We start from the raw sequence: 17,019 nt of genomic DNA on the forward strand, positions 1-17,019 counted from the left end.
TTTTATACCTTACAGTATAAAGCCTGTCTGAAATGAAGCACTTTTCATCGTTTTTCTAACATTAACTATAAGCGAGCTATAGGAGTCAGCTTCTATCTCATGGGCTAATTTTACTCTGAAGAGAGCACAAAATACTCATGTTTTTGTAGCGTCGGACTTAGTCTCGAGATAAGTCCGTTTTCAACAGTGTACGACAGCAAAAAGCCGCGAGTTCGTTTCGTGTACTTTGGGAGAAAAGGGCGAGTGAAAGTCGAGTATCAAATCACTGCCGGGACTAAGAAGTGCAATAGTCTTCTAGGTGAATAATTCATGTGTTATGCCTGTTGATCGCCATCGAATGTTTCTTTCAATTCAATACTTAAAACAACACACACACACACACACACACACACACACACACACACACACACACACACACACACACACACACACACACACACACACACACACACACACACACACACACACACACACACACACACACACACACACACACACACACACACACACACACACACACACACACACACACACACACACACACACACACACACACACACACACACACAATGTTCAACATTTAAAACAAGTTTTAAAAATATTTGGCAAGGTTTGAAAGCATTTTGTTTTAACATGGAGGAAAAAAAACAGCGGTAGTGGCTCTTGGACTAGCAGTGGGATGTAGTCTCAAAAATAAGAGAAACGCACAATAAAACATACTTTACAAGCGATTACCTTCAACACAATTTTTGCAAGATATTTACTACCATAACATCATTTATAGAGGTTATTTTATATTGCAGCCGGCCCCGTAGTGTAGGTGTAGCGTGCCTGCCTCTTACCCGGAGGCCCCGGGTTCGATTCGCTGCCAGGTCAGGGATTTTTACCTGGATCTGAAGGCTGGTTCGAGGTCCACTCGGCCTACGTGATTAGAATTGAGGAGCTATCTGCGGTGAGATAGCGGCCCCGGTCTAGAAAGCCAAGAATAACGGCCGAGAGGATTCGTCGTGCTGACCACATGACACCTCATAATCTGCAGGCCTTCGGGCTTGGTGGGCCAAGGCCCTTCAAGGGCTGTAGTGCCATGGGGTTGTAACGTTCCAGATGTTACAGTGTAATTATATTAATTTTATTATGTGTAATTAATTTAGAAATTTAACGTCATAATATTTATTTTGGTATGTAATTGTATTATAATTCATGTTTAATCATTTGCTCACTATCATTTCATTACTTTGTAACTACGACTTGTAAACGAGGGCTGAATATTCTAATATTCACTTAGATTCTTGCGACATTTGTTTAAAATTAACTTGCAGTAGATTTCCTCTATATTGCTACATCACCGAGGAGGGAGAAAGGACAATTTTAGACATCAAGTTCTGGGAAAAGCGAGCACGTGTTCACGCGTCCCAACGTAAGCTACCGTATTTCGACCAGAATTATTCAAACGAATCAACGCCTATATTTTGAAAGGAGCGTCATGTTGCCATGGATAATGAGTGAATGGACCAATAGAAGAACAGTTAATATCAGAGTTAAGACCCGTCAACTCTAATATCTGGAGTGGGGAGAGAGGTGTCATCTGATTGGACCACGTGTAAGCGACCTGTAATTAGCGCGAGAGAAGGTTATAAAAGGACGTGTTGGAGCTCGTGGCATCACTTATTCATTCTTATTCGCTCTCTACATTATTCTACGAGTTATTCTACAGCTTCTACTTGATTTTCTACTTGATTCTTCGTCTCGATACTTAGAAATTCTGAATGAGGGGTGTATAGCCACTCTTATCAGGAAGTACGTACAGCACGGCTATAAGACCGGTTTGAACCAGTCTAAGTCAATAGATAGTATTAATCTAGATAGAAATGAAACTTCAGAGAACATTTTCAGTAAAGTTGGAAGGATTCTTAATTGAGTATCCTCTCCAAATAACCCAAGGTGGTTCTGCTAACTATGACTTAGGGCTTATCTCCAATATACGGGATAAAGCATAATAGGGAGTGTTAGTTTTGAAGTCATCTTCCAATTAGTGGTGGGTGCAATTTGCAAGGCAGGAATGGTACTTCGCGGCAGATGAAGAGATATCAAAGACGACCGATGATGTTCCAGCTACAAGGAGGGAAGCCTTCCAAGGACCAGCAGAACAAGACTAAATGGTGAGCAAGCGAGTTAAAGATATTGCAAGTTTTCGCGAAGTAGAGTCATTCAATTTTTTGTTAAATTCATTTTCCATTTTAATTCAGTTCTCGTTAAACCGTCGTCATTTATATTAAATCTAATAAATAGTATTTTTCTAGTTTACCTTAATCAATCTGCCTTAATTAGCCTTTTAATTTCTAATTCTCCTGCTTAATGATTAGTGCACTATCACCTCACCCCTGTGATAAGAGTCTGTCCAAGCTTGATTATAAATTTTATCTTTAAGTCCTCAACTTAAAGATTGGCGCCCTTTGCTTGCCTGGTTGCATTTCTCATTTGATGATTGTTCTCAGAGAGGGGAAGTCACATAAATGCCGCTCCAACGTGTGGCGAGAAAATCATTAAGTACGGAGCAGTTAATGACAGTAACAATATCAGAATTTGTATTATGGGCAAAATTTGGATATCCACGTTTCATTAGAAGTGTTTGATTGTGGGAAGGGTCATGGCTGATCAAACGAAAGAGGAGAGGATGTTGCGCAGTGGACGGGCGATAAAAGGCAATAACGTATTGAGTTCAGAGGAAGAGTTGTGTAGTCTAGTAGAGGAAATTGAAGATAGAAGTGTAAGTAGTATGGAGAGTGAAGGCAAGCAGAAAGAAGTCAGTATGGAGTCAGATGATAGTAGGATGGGGGGCGAAGCGGAAGTAAACACTAACAATGAAAGTAATAATAATGATCAGTTAATGAGAATGATGCAATTAATGTTAAGTAAGATACAGGACAGTAAAAATGAGCTTAAAGGTGAATTAGAACAAACTAACACTAAAATTGAGAATATTAAATATGAACTTAAAGAACAGTTAGAGCAAACTAAAGCTGAATTAAGCAGGGAGATGAGGGAAAATAAGGAGGAAGCGAATCGGAGAATGGACGAACACAGTAAGCAGTTACGCGATCTGGTGGTAAAAAATGAACATTTTAATAAGCGATTAGAGGACCAGAAAAGTGAATATGAACGGCGAGGGAAAGAGGTAGAAGAAAAGTTTGCGGGGCAGAGAAGTGAATTCCTGGAATTAATGGGGAAGGAAAACAACTCTACTAGGGAGGAAGTAATGAGGCAGGTCACTAGTATTGATAAGAGAGTTGAGACTCAAGGAGGGGAAATACGGATATTTAAAGACCACGTCCAACAAGAGATTGACACGGTAAAGCTTAGAATAGAAGATGAGACCCGGGCAAGTGAAGAAAGGTTTGCGATAGCTGAAGAGAATAAGATTGAAATTAGGACATTGAAAGAGAAGCAGGTTAATTTGGAGAGAGAAATTGATAGGAGAGACAGAGATGTAGAATGCCGGATGGAGAAAGCAGAAAATCAGTTAAAACAGGTGGCAAAGGATAAACAGGTTTTCACGGGAAGGCAATGTCTAGGAAATAGCTACATTAGGGAAATAGAACTACCTAAATTTAATGGGAAACAAACGAACCCGCTAGATTTCCTTAAGATGATAGAAAAACGATTTGAAAAGCGTCTAGAGGAAGGGTCTATGGACTGGGAAGACGTTATGGAAAATATTGACCATGCTTTTGTAGGAGAAACACGGTCTTGGTTCATGGTATATAGGCAGACGATGACGAACCTGAAAGAATTCAGAAATAAGTTTAGAGAGAAATTCTGGAATGAAGCGATACAAGCTCGAGAGAGAGAAAGGGTGGTATTTGGGAGGTACAAACAGCATGAAGGAGTCACTATGACCGAGTACTTCCTGGCACATGTCATGATTTGTCAGAACTTAGATGGTATAACCGAGGGGTCTGATGTAGTAAGACTACTTTTAAGACATTTTCCGGACAGGGTGAGAGAAGCGGCCTGCATGCAAAAAGTTGGTACTATTCAGGAGATGGAGAACCTATTAGGCAGTTTTGATGCGTTAGGTAACCTTAGGAGTAGAACGGAGAATATTCAGAACTTTAGTCATCACAACGGAATGAGACATAACGGTAGAACACAGAATCACGAAGCTCGCAATCAGTTCAGACCTCAGCAGAACAGCAGGAGCGGAGCACAGGAATATAGGACAGGAAATTCCCAACGGAGGCCAGAGCAATGTACTAATGAGTCCAACGTCAATACACAAAGGGAAACTTTAAACTAACTAGAGGCTGTAATGTTAGGTCAGAATTCCAGCCTAGTGCGAAGGTAGCGAAGTGTCTTGCCATGAAAGTGTTACCATATGACCTCGATGTTAGAGACGATTTGTTGGATGAACCCGAGCAGAATAATGGAGATTCAAGTAATAAAGTAGTCAATCCCGTGGTTAAATTGAAAGTCTGGGGGGCGTGGGTTAAAGTTTTGATTGATTCTGGTAGCCAAATATCATGTATTAGTTCTCAGTGGTATGAGTCATTAGTGAAACAGGGTATTCAGTTGGAGGAAATGCCTGTTAAGTCTACTTTCATCATTACGGCTGTTGGAAAGAAGTCTAAGCAAATTTGTAAACAAGTAGCTGTCCCGATCTGCATTAATAATTCTATTAGCGTTCAGATATGTTTGGTAATTCCGCATTTGATATTTGATCTTATCTTGGGATCTGACTGGTTAACGTTAAAATTGGCTCAGTTAAATTACAATGATCTTATGCTAAATTTGAGGTGGAATAATGAGGATATCAAGGTCAAGTTTGAGGAGGAAATTCAGAGGAAAACGGAAGTTAGTACAGTGTGGAGAATGAGAGAGGTTTCTAAAGTAAATGAAGAGGCTAGTGAGGGCCTGAAGTTGTGTCAGTTGTGGATTCATGAGGATAAAATATGTGGCTTGAAAGAAGCCGTAAGTAGAAATGAGTTGAATGAAGTCCAGAAGGACAAGTTATTTGAAGTGTTATGTGAACACGTGGAGATTTTCTCCGAGAAACCTGGTGTTACCCATCTGTATGAACATTCTTTTTCTGTGCTGGATAAGACTCCATTCAGCGGACCGCGATATCCGATACCACACAAATATGCAAAAGCCGTAGAGGATCAAATTCAAGCTATGTTAGCAGACGATGTGATTGAATTATCAAACAGTCAATACGTTAATCCCTTAATTGTCGTGCCTAAGTCTGATGGATCAATACGTTTGTGTATTGATGGCAGGGAGATGAACCGACGTATTGGTGCTGATCAGTTGAGATCACAAACCATTGAAGAGCTGATACAGAATTTTCAGGGTAAGAGTTGGTTTTCTACGTTAGATCTTAGGAGTAGTTTTTGGCAGATGCCTTTAAGATCAGAAGACAGGCCTCTTACTGCTTTCAGTTATAAGCATAGTTTGTACCAATTTAGGCGTGTTCCTTTTGGGACCCGTACGAGTTCGGCAGCTCTTATTCGCGCACTTAGTATTGCCTTGGGAGATGATACTGGAGATTATGCTACTATTTATATCGATGATTTGGTTATAGGATCTAGTACCTTTGAAGAGCACTTGGACCACTTGGAGAGGGTTTTTTCTAAATTAGAGTATGCTGGTTTTACTCTGAAACTTGACAAATGTGTTTTCAGTAGACGAGAGGTGACTTTTTGGGGCACCGTGTATCGGCAATGGGAGTGACGCCTGAGAGCACAAGAATTGAAAAAATATTGAATACTACGACACCTAGAAATATTAAGGAGCTCAGATCGTATATTGGTGTATGTAATTTTTTCAGACGATTTGTAGTGAGATTTGGTAACTTACTAGAGCCTCAGAATGAACTAGTGAGAGTGTTAGGTTTGCCTGAGGAACCGCCTCGTAATGCTGAATTTTACGTCCGAATGGCACGGGAGAACCTGATTAAATCTGGAGATAAACGTAAAAGGCAACAGAAACGTAAGGTACGGGATAACTTTGAGGTAGGTGATATGGTTTTGGTGAGAGTTCCCATGTTGTCAAACAGTGAGGATAAGGTAACGAAGAAATTTTTTCTTTTATATCAAGGCCCGTATAAAGTAAATAGAAAACTTGGACCCTGTGCTTACAAGTTAGCGGATGGCGAGAGCGTAATGAATGGTTCATATAACATTAGTAGTTTAAGGAGATACCTGTCGTGTGAGGTGGCTGAACCGGATTGTGAGATATAGGTCAGTAACTCGGGGAAGTTGCTACTTGTTATGTCAGACTACGAGCGGTATGTGTTTACGTCTCTATTGTGGTGGTATTTCCTAGTTGTGTTTGTAAACAAGGGAGGTGTTTGTGTAGCGGTAGAATTACGCTCGTTCATTGACGATAGATCATCTGTTTTCCGTATGTGAGGCCATGAAATTTTATATATATTTGTTTTCTGAGATGTTACAGAAGGCTAATTAAAGCTGACGACGGCAAATAATTAATTTTTCCGTATGTGCATTTCTAACTTGCAATAATTTTACCGTGAGCTTAAATCACGTGTGTATTCGAGTGAAGTGTATTACATCCTGCTTCAAGATAAGTTTGAAACATTCGAAAGAGTGATAAAAGTGTAAATTGTTTGTATTATTTGTTTTCCATGTTTCTAATGTATAAGATTGGAAGAGAATGTGTTATTGCTATCTAGCAAAGAATGTCTGAGAGATGGGGAGTAAAAGGACAGATAGACACTCGGCAAAGTCTACAATCTGAAATTGTATATATATTGTGTTATATTTTCTAGGATAATCTTGTTTTTTTTTTTTACAAAAGTGAAAAGTTGCTCATGTTGGGCATAATTTAGCATCTAAACCTCAAGATGAACTGAAATAACAGACAGTCGCAATGGTAAGCAGTCTAAGAGAGATATGATGGAAAGAGTGAGAGATAATTAATTGTATGAAAATACTGTCGCTCGTTATGGGCAGGTAATAGAGGTATTTCAAGTCAATGTGGGAGTAAGTGTGTGAGTTCTCAACTCATATGATATTTGTTAAGAACTCATGGGGGCGTATGTAACGTTCCAGATGTTACAGTGTAATTATATTAATTTTATTATATGTAATTAATTTAGAAATTTAACGTCATAATATTTATTTTGGTATGTAATTGTATTATAATTCATGTTTAATCATTTGCTCACTATCATTTCATTACTTTGTAACTACGACTTGTAAACGAGGGCTGAATATTCTAATATTCACTTAGATTCTTGCGACATTTGTTTAAAATTAACTTGCAGTAGATTTCCTCTATATTGCTACATCACCGAGGAGGGAGAAAGGACAATTTTAGACATCAAGTTCTGGGAAAAGCGAGCACGTGTTCACGCGTCCCAACGTAAGCTACCGTATTTCGACCAGAATTATTCAAACGAATCAACGCCTATATTTTGAAAGGAGCGTCATGTTGCCATGGATAATGAGTGAATGGACCAATAGAAGAACAGTTAATATCAGAGTTAAGACCCGTCAACTCTAATATCTGGAGTGGGGAGAGAGGTGTCATCTGATTGGACCACGTGTAAGCGACCTGTAATTAGCGCGAGAGAAGGTTATAAAAGGACGTGTTGGAGCTCGTGGCATCACTTATTCATTCTTATTCGCTCTCTACATTATTCTACGAGTTATTCTACAGCTTCTACTTGATTTTCTACTTGATTCTTCGTCTCGATACTTAGAAATTCTGAATGAGGGGTGTATAGCCACTCTTATCAGGAAGTACGTACAGCACGGCTATAAGACCGGTTTGAACCAGTCTAAGTCAATAGATAGTATTAATCTAGATAGAAATGAAACTTCAGAGAACATTTTCAGTAAAGTTGGAAGGATTCTTAATTGAGTATCCTCTCCAAATAACCCAAGGTGGTTCTGCTAACTATGACTTAGGGCTTATCTCCAATATACGGGATAAAGCATAATAGGGAGTGTTAGTTTTGAAGTCATCTTCCAATTAGTGGTGGGTGCAATTTGCAAGGCAGGAATGGTACTTCGCGGCAGATGAAGAGATATCAAAGACGACCGATGATGTTCCAGCTACAAGGAGGGAAGCCTTCCAAGGACCAGCAGAACAAGACTAAATGGTGAGCAAGCGAGTTAAAGATATTGCAAGTTTTCCCGAAGTAGAGTCATTCAATTTTTTGTTAAATTCATTTTCCATTTTAATTCAGTTCTCGTTAAACCGTCGTCATTTATATTAAATCTAATAAATAGTATTTTTCTAGTTTACCTTAATCAATCTGCCTTAATTAGCCTTTTAATTTCTAATTCTCCTGCTTAATGATTAGTGCACTATCACCTCACCCCTGTGATAAGAGTCTGTCCAAGCTTGATTATAAATTTTATCTTTAAGTCCTCAACTTAAAGATTGGCGCCCTTTGCTTGCTTGGTTGCATTTCTCATTTGATGATTGTTCTCAGAGAGGGGAAGTCACAGGGTTTGGTTTGGTTTTTATTTTATATTGCATTTACTCGCATTATTGGTATAAAAATGATGGCAATGTAACGGAAATTCATATCTTGTTTCATGAAAACGTGTCAGGAATATAATAATAATAATAATAATAATAATAATAATAATAATAATAATAATAATAATAATAATAATAATAATAATAATACCGAGCTCGATAGCTGCATTCGCTTAAGTGCGGCCAGTATCCAGTATTCGGGAGATAGTGGGTTCGAACCCCACTGTCGGCATCCCTGAAGATGGTTTTCCGTGGTTTCCCATTTTCGCACCAGGCAAATGCTGGGGGCTGTACTTTAATTAAGGCCACGGCCGCTTCCTTCCCACTCCTAACACTTCCCTGTCCCATCGTCGCCATAAGACCTATCTGTGTCGGTGCGACGTAAAGCAACTTGCAAATAATAGTAATAATAATAATAATAATAATAATAATAATAATAATAATAATAATAATAATAATCATAATAATAATAATAATAATAATAATAACATGCGAAGATAGTAATAAATCTAATATTGCTGACAGTGATTACTTGTAAGTTACCGTACGGTGTTAAAAATAAAGGTGCCCACTTCCTTGAGATATTTCTCGTGCAATCTCCTCCTACGCTGTCGTTCTATTCATTTTATTGTGTTACTCTGCGGAGGCCGGTGAATATAGGCAAGGATGTGCCTCATACTTAGCAATTAATACACACACGACATCCCTTGGTCATGAAGATGAAGCCATTTTTGTTGTTTTGATTCCCGTTTCCGGCAATCCCAGCATGCCTAGCAATCTAGCACGCACCGTTAATACTCGAATTCCATTGGTCAGTACTGTCAAAAACTTGACAATTATTTGATCCATCGATTAAACATACATACATACATACATACATACATACATACATACATACATACATACATACATACATACATACATACATACATACATACATACATACATACATACATACGTACATACATTATCATTATAGACTGTTATGCCTTTCAGCGTTCAGTCTGCAAGCCTCTGAGAATTTACTAAACGTCGCCACAATCCTTGATTTGCAACTAGTGTTGTGGCCTCATTTAGTTCTATACCTCTTATCTTTAAATCGTTAGAAACTGAGTCTAACCATCGTCGTCTTGGTCTCCGTCTACTTCTCCTTCCCTCCATAACAGAGTCCATTATTCCCTTAGGTAACCTATCCTCCTCCATTCGCCTCACATGACCCCACCACAGAAGCCGGTTTATGCGTACAGCTTCATCCATCGAGTTCATTCCTAAATTAGCCTTTATCTCCTCATTCCGAGTGCCCTCCTGCCATTGTTCCCACCTGTTTGTACCAGCAATCATTCTTGCTACTTTCATGTCTGTTACTTCTAACTTATGAATAAGATATCCTGAGTTTACCCAGCTTTCGCTCCCGTAAAGCAAAGTTGGTCTGAAAACACACCGATGTAAAGATAGTTTCGTCTGGGAGCTAACTTCCTTCTTACAGAATACTGCTGATCGCAACTGCGAGCTCACTGCATTAGCTTTACTACACCTTGATTCGTCCATAACCCGTTAGAGGAGAGATCCTCACTTGGACTATGTGCAAGTAGGGCAGCATCCTGCTTCATGAATTTTCCGAGCTCAGAACACTTTAAGCAAGCAATCGATTAAAACATGTTCTAATTCACTTTCAAATATTGCAACCGATTTGACAAGTAAACTTGTGAAGTATCGAAAATTATTTTGAAGTCTTGTTTGTGATGTCTTGAATTTGACAAAAATTTGATCGTATACAAAAGGTTTTCTTGTTTTGCTAGTTGCTTTACGTCGCACCGACACAGATAGGTCTTATGGCGACGCTGGGACAGGGAAGGGCTAGGAGTGGGAAGGAAGCGGCCGTGGCCTTAATTAAGGTACAGCCCCAGCATTTGTCTGGTGTGAAAATGGGAAACCACGGAAAACCATTTTCAGGGCTGCCGACAGTGGGATTCGATCCTACTGTCTCCCGAATACACAAAAGGTTTTAGGAACACAATAAGCTAGTAAAACGCTATTAATAATGGGGACCACACAGGTCTCCGGACAGCAGCAACTCTGCGCTCAAGATTGAAACACTGTCGTGATTTCTTAATAAGACGGCCAGCTGTTTATTTATTAATTTTATTTATTTTTAGACACACTTTAGAGAGAGGGTTGGGGGGGGGGCGTGATTAACTCAGTGGCTTACCTACTGGCTTCCGAACCAGAAGGCTCAGGTTCGAATCCAGGGCGATCCTAGGTCAATATTTTCGTCTTTAAAACCACGTGGCGTTAGCATAGGCATCCGGCCTTAAAACCCCGGACAAAACTAAAATGAGCCAAGGTGGTTCCATCGACCACAGAAAAAAAGTGGGATAAGCTGAAGAATGTATTTAATAGACACATTTTTTTTGGGAAATTATGGTATTATGTACTGTGTGAATGCCGGCCCCGTGGTGTAGGGGTAGCGGGGGTAGTGTGCCTGACTCTTACCCGGAGGCCCCGGGTTCAATTCCCGGCCAGGTCACGAATTTTTACCTGGACCTGAGGGCTGGTTCGAGGTCCACTCAGCCTACGTGATTAGAATTGAGGATCTATCTGACGATGAGATAGCGGCCCCGGTCTCGAAAGCCAAGAATACCGGCCGAAAGGATTCGTTGTGCTGACCACACGACACCTCGTAGTCTGCAGGCCTCCGGGCTGAGCAGCGGTCGCTTGGTAGGCCAAGGCCCTTCAAGGGCTGTAGTGCCATGGGGTTTGGTTTGGTTTTGGTTTTGGCCATGATCATATTGTTCTATTTTCTCTTAAGGGAGTACAACACCTTTGAATATAGAAAAATAGGGTGTGTGCCGGGCTGAGTGGCTCAGACGGTTGAGGCGCTGGCCTTCTGACCCCAACTTGGCAGGTTCGATTCTGGTTCAGTCCGGTGGTATTTGAAGGTGGTCAAATACGTCAGCCTTCTCTTGGTAGATATACTTCCACGTAAATGAACTCCTGCGGGACAAAATCCGGCAACTCGGCGTCTCCGAAAACCGAAAACGGTAGTTAGTGCGATGTAAAGCAAATAACATTAAAATAATTAGTTTGTATTAAACTTTTATTACAGCAGCAATGGAGATGAATACTGAAAGGGAATTTATTAATAATATTTGGAAATAATATAAACCTATGCCATTATATAATTCATTGTTCAAAATGGCGTGTATTATGGCCACTATTTTGCCGTTTCCCTGGTAATTTCCAAACACATAAATATTTTTCTATGATTAATTTTTTATTATGATTAGTGATGTTATAGCTAAAACATGTACTAGAATCAGTGCAGTCCATCAAGTACAAATAATTTTTCATGAAGTTATTTTCAAGTAGTCAATATTTTCATTACAAAATATTTTTTAAAATCAACCAATGAAGCTGGATTAACAATTCTAGTATATCTTCTTCTTCTCTATGAAATAAACATATTTTAAAAACTTTAAGAGTTATCAGAAAAGCGGTTCTGAAAAACAAAAGGTACAGGAACAAACTTACCGATAAAAGGTCTTGCCTCGGGTGACAGGGCATCCGTAATTAACATTAAATGAAAAATAAATTGAAAAATCGCGTGTTTGTTCGGTCAAAGGTGTAGGTTCCGCCTTTAAACACTATCCGCCACCACGACATACGAAAACCGTACTTTCTGGGCACCCAGTTTTACCTCTTACGCAAAAGTTTCTGAATGGACCGGGGTTTAACGGAATGTGCTGTGACCTTGGCGACCTTGTCCTTTACTACCTCTCCTTTCAGGAGCGTCACATGAATATTAATGAATATGATTAATGAAACAATCTGCAGTCAGCTGTTTGTGTACAGGAACAACAGGTGTGAAGATACACCCACACAAGGCGCTTATCAGGTCGTGACGCAACACGTCGGACGACTCATCAAGATACTACACCCACTGAACCGGTGGAGGGTTACATCTGCACTGTAATCTACAGAGGAAATGACGTGAGAACGTCCTGAATTGCAAGTGTTGGCAGTGCGGTAAGTTCGTGGGTGGAACACCACTGCCAGCAGCCCTCAAGATAATGTTCTATGGTTTCTCATTTTAACATCAGCAAAATGCTGGGACTGTACTTTAACTGAGGCCACGGTCACTTCCTCCATTTCCTCTCCAATCGTCGTCGAAGACCTAAGATTGAAAGTGATAATGCGACGTTAAACACCTAGCAAAAAAAAAAAAAAAAAAAAAAAAAAAAAAACAAGTAATCTGACGAAAGCTGTCTTCCCTATCCAAATACATGTTATATTCTCACTAGGTGTTGTACCCGTGCTTCGATACGGAATTCTTCATTATATGCAGAATTCCAGATGAAGTCTTGTACACGTTGTGATTAAGATTTTATTAAATAATATCACAATATCACAATATCATCGGTGTTTAACAAGTTAAATTTTAGGCGCCTTCCACTAAACTACCATTTCATCCAGCGTGAATGAAATTAATTATAGCCTATACTGTATTGCTTTATTCCCCGACTTTACATACCGATTTTCGTTAAATTCTGTTCACCCATTTTCTCGTGGCTTGAGACGAACTTAGCAACAAAAATCGAAATTCATGAATATCTGTTATCATAGCCGATACGGTAAAAATGTAGAAGACATCAATGATCGGAAATTTAATTCTACATAACTTTAGTTATGGAGTATTTATCGATTGGACCTCTAATAACATAAATGTTTGAGAATCGAAATTAGGCCTTCACCTAATCTACAATGTCAGTCAGCGTGAATAAAATTGTTTACAGCCTAGATTATAGTGGTTGATTCCCCGACTTTACACACCGATTTTCATTAAATTCCCTTCAGCTGTCTTTTCGCGATACCCGTACAGACAGACAGACAGACAGACAGACAGACAGACAGACAGACAGACAGACAGACAGACAGACAGACAGACAGACAGACAGACAGACAGACAGACAGACAGACAGACAGACAGACAGACAGACAGACAGACAGACAGACAGACAGACAGACAGACAGACAGACAGACAGACAGACAGACAGACAGACAGACAGACAGACAGACAGACAGACAGACAGACAGAAAATTAAAACAGCATTTCCTTGTTATTGTGGACACGGCTGGTACAGAAATACCATTCTTTTTAAATTCTGAGCGATGTGCAGACAAAACTCTTATTATATATTGCTGTTAGCCGACCCCGCGGTTTAGGGGTGCCCGGAGGCACAGGTCAGGGAGTTCTACTTGGTTCCGAGGGCTGGTTCGAGGTCCTCTCAGCTACTGACAATGAAATAGCGGCCCCGGTCTAGAAAGTCAAGAAAAACGGCCGAGAGGATTCGTCGTGCCGACCACATGACGCCTCGTAATCTGCAGGCCTTGTGGCTGAAAAGCGGTCACTTGGTAGGTCAAGGCTCTTGGGGCTGTTAGGTCTTGAGTTTTGGTCCTTTTACCTATTGTAAAAGACTCCTCTCTATTATTTTATGAAAAGTAATTACTAGCAAACAATTAGTCTATGCGTCTAATATCACAGTTAAAATAATAATAATAATAATAATAATAATAATAATAATAATAATAATAATAATAATAATAATAATAATAATAATAATAGAGTTCTGCTTCCTGGCATTTTCTCACTTTCCTGGAGTCGGCACATTTATGGATTCAGCCCACTTTTGTCACCCGATGCGTTTCCTAATGCCAACCCATTTTTACAGACAAGTCAGTAGGCCTGTGTTGGGTGACCAAAATGATGAAAGGCGCTCCGGAGTAGAAGTTTTTCAGTCCGAACTCTCGGCGTATCGGTAACCTCTCTGCTTTATCTGTGCCGCAGGATGGTCTACTTTTACTAAACGTTGCGTGTTTCTGTGTTGGTGTGACGTGCTGTATTTATTAGAGAACTAGCGAATGTACCCGTGCTTCGCTACAGTATTCTACATTGTATTCGAATATCGAAGTAAATAGTGTACATGCAGTAAATAAGATAGTTTTAAAATTGCATGTCTCTTAGCGTTATCCGAGAAAGAGCATGGGGAGGTCCCCGTACGTTTCCAATGTAAAGTGTTTGTTACGGATTTGTGATATAACGGCAGGCTCACTTGCCTACTGGCATTCACAATCAGGTTGGGAAGTTTACATTATAATTGCAGGCCCCATTGCCTACTATGCGGACAGAATCGATTTGGGGAGTTTTCGTTAAAATGGCAGCCCCCCTTTCCTACCTCCAGACAGATTACAGTTTTTATTATAATGGCAGGCAATTACCCTACTATCACTCGAAATTGAGTTGTGCAGTTATCATTATAATGACAGGCCCCTTTTCCTACTGCCAGCCAGCGTACTGCCAGTCACACCAAGTTGGTGAGTTTCCATCAAAATAGCAGGCCACTATGCCTAATGCCAGTCACATTTTAGATGAGTACATTTCTTTATAATGGCGGGCACCCTTGCCTACTGCCAAACACAATCGGGTAGGGGAGTTTTAAACAAAACTGCATGCTCACTTACCTTCTGCAAGTCAAATCGAGAAGGGAACTATTCATTACAATTGTAGGCCTTCCTTACTAATGACAGTTACACAGGAGTTGGAGAAGGAACCCTTTCCTACTGCCAGTCAAAGTCGGTGTGGGGAGTACTGATTACAATAGCAGACCCACCCTTTCTCGATCGCTAAATCGACATCAGTGAATATATATAGATCGACATACGAAAGTATATGCGTGTTTACAATACTGAAGACCTTCATTTACAGATTAACTGCTACTAAACGTACGTCATATCGACAAAGGATTATACCATAAGACACGCCGGATTTAGTGGCCTAAATGGCTGGTCCAATGATATGTCATCTATTCTTGGGTCAGATTTAGAAACGTGGAACAGGGTAAAGGTTTTGTAAGATCATCTCACATTACATTACTTTTCGGATAATAATGTGACAGCTACATACGTAGCATTTGGCTCACATATGGCTACTGAGTGGGCCAATTTTCGTGAAGAGTTTGATGATTCTGTATTTCATATAAGTAATTGAAAGTATGAATAATGCATGTGAAAATTCCAAATTGACTTAACATCGATTAATAGAGAAAAATCAAACGTAAAAGGGATACAGATACGGCATAAAGTCATAAGACCAAGGATGTAGATCATTCCAAATTGAACGGAGATTGTGCAATCCGTTACGTGATAGGAATTTCCGAAGGTCTGCACCATCATTAAAATTGCCTGCATATTTCGATATTCTTCGGGGATAAAAAATGAAAAATTTAATGATATAGGATTTTTCATTCGTTACGGGCTAAAACGTATAATTTTGTCAAATTTCAATTATCTTCTTATTCTTCTGGCAGATTATGCCACAATGTGGATTTTGGGCGAGGCGGGTAAAAATTAGGACTTTCAGGAAATAAAAAATTATGGAGATTGTTATTATTACCCCTTAAACGGAAAGCTGTACGAAAATTTCGCCAAAATAGTCAGTGTAGAGGTACACAGTCGTTACGATTTGATTTATATAGATAAGGAATCTGCTCCATGTAAAACACCTTTTGGGCTATGTCCGCTGGACTTAACCTGCAAAAGTGACCATTCATGATATCTCCCTTATTAATCCTCCTGACGAAAAAATGCACATGAAAAAAAAAAAAGGTTTAGAGGTGGAATTCCATCAGGTTTGGTCGATTTCCAGTCAGGTTGGTCTTGTTCTGTATATATTGTGGAAGAGTAAAATCACCATTTCGGTTCCTTATAAACCGCCAGTCCATTCCGGAACATGAAATGTTATTTACGTTTAAAACCTACCTTTGGACAGGTGGATGCTAAATATAAATTTTGTTTCGAATGTCTTCAGTAGTTTTCAAGTTGTAAGGAATACGCTTTACACGCACCCGCTCGTGAGTTAAGTCCGATGGGACTTGTACAGAAAAACGGTCCTTTAATGATATCTCCCTTATTGATCCTCGTATCGAAATGATGCACATGAGAAAAAAAGGTTTAGACATTAATTTCTACCAAGGTAGGTAGACTTCCATAAACTTTTGTTGTGTATATTTTTTGGAAGTGCAAAATCACTGTTTCGGTTTCGTATAAACCCCCAGTTAGTTCAGGGATTTAGAAACAATATTTGCCCTGAAACCTATCAAGGACAGGTGTATTCTAAATACGAATCTTGGTGGAAATGCATCCAGTAGTTTCTAGCATTCACGTACATACGGCGTAATTAAGGAAGAAAATAATACAGTTAAGAATGTTGAAACTAATAGAAAATGGATTATAACTGAGGACAGCCGGATAACGACAAATAAATAAATGCCGTGAGTTATGGATATAATAAAGCGCTAACAGAGGAGAAATTTAGGTTCAGTGATTCTTAGGTAAACAAATATGAAGATGACTAATGGTGTTATTACTTAATCTATTCGAGGGCGGTTATAACCTCCAACGATATTCCGCCAATATCCCGCAGATGAGCCGATTGATGCCTCTCTTGCCAT

The sequence above is a fragment of the Anabrus simplex genome, chromosome 3, assembly GCF_040414725.1.
Source record: "Anabrus simplex isolate iqAnaSimp1 chromosome 3, ASM4041472v1, whole genome shotgun sequence".
Classification (NCBI taxonomy): Eukaryota; Metazoa; Arthropoda; class Insecta; order Orthoptera; family Tettigoniidae; genus Anabrus; species Anabrus simplex.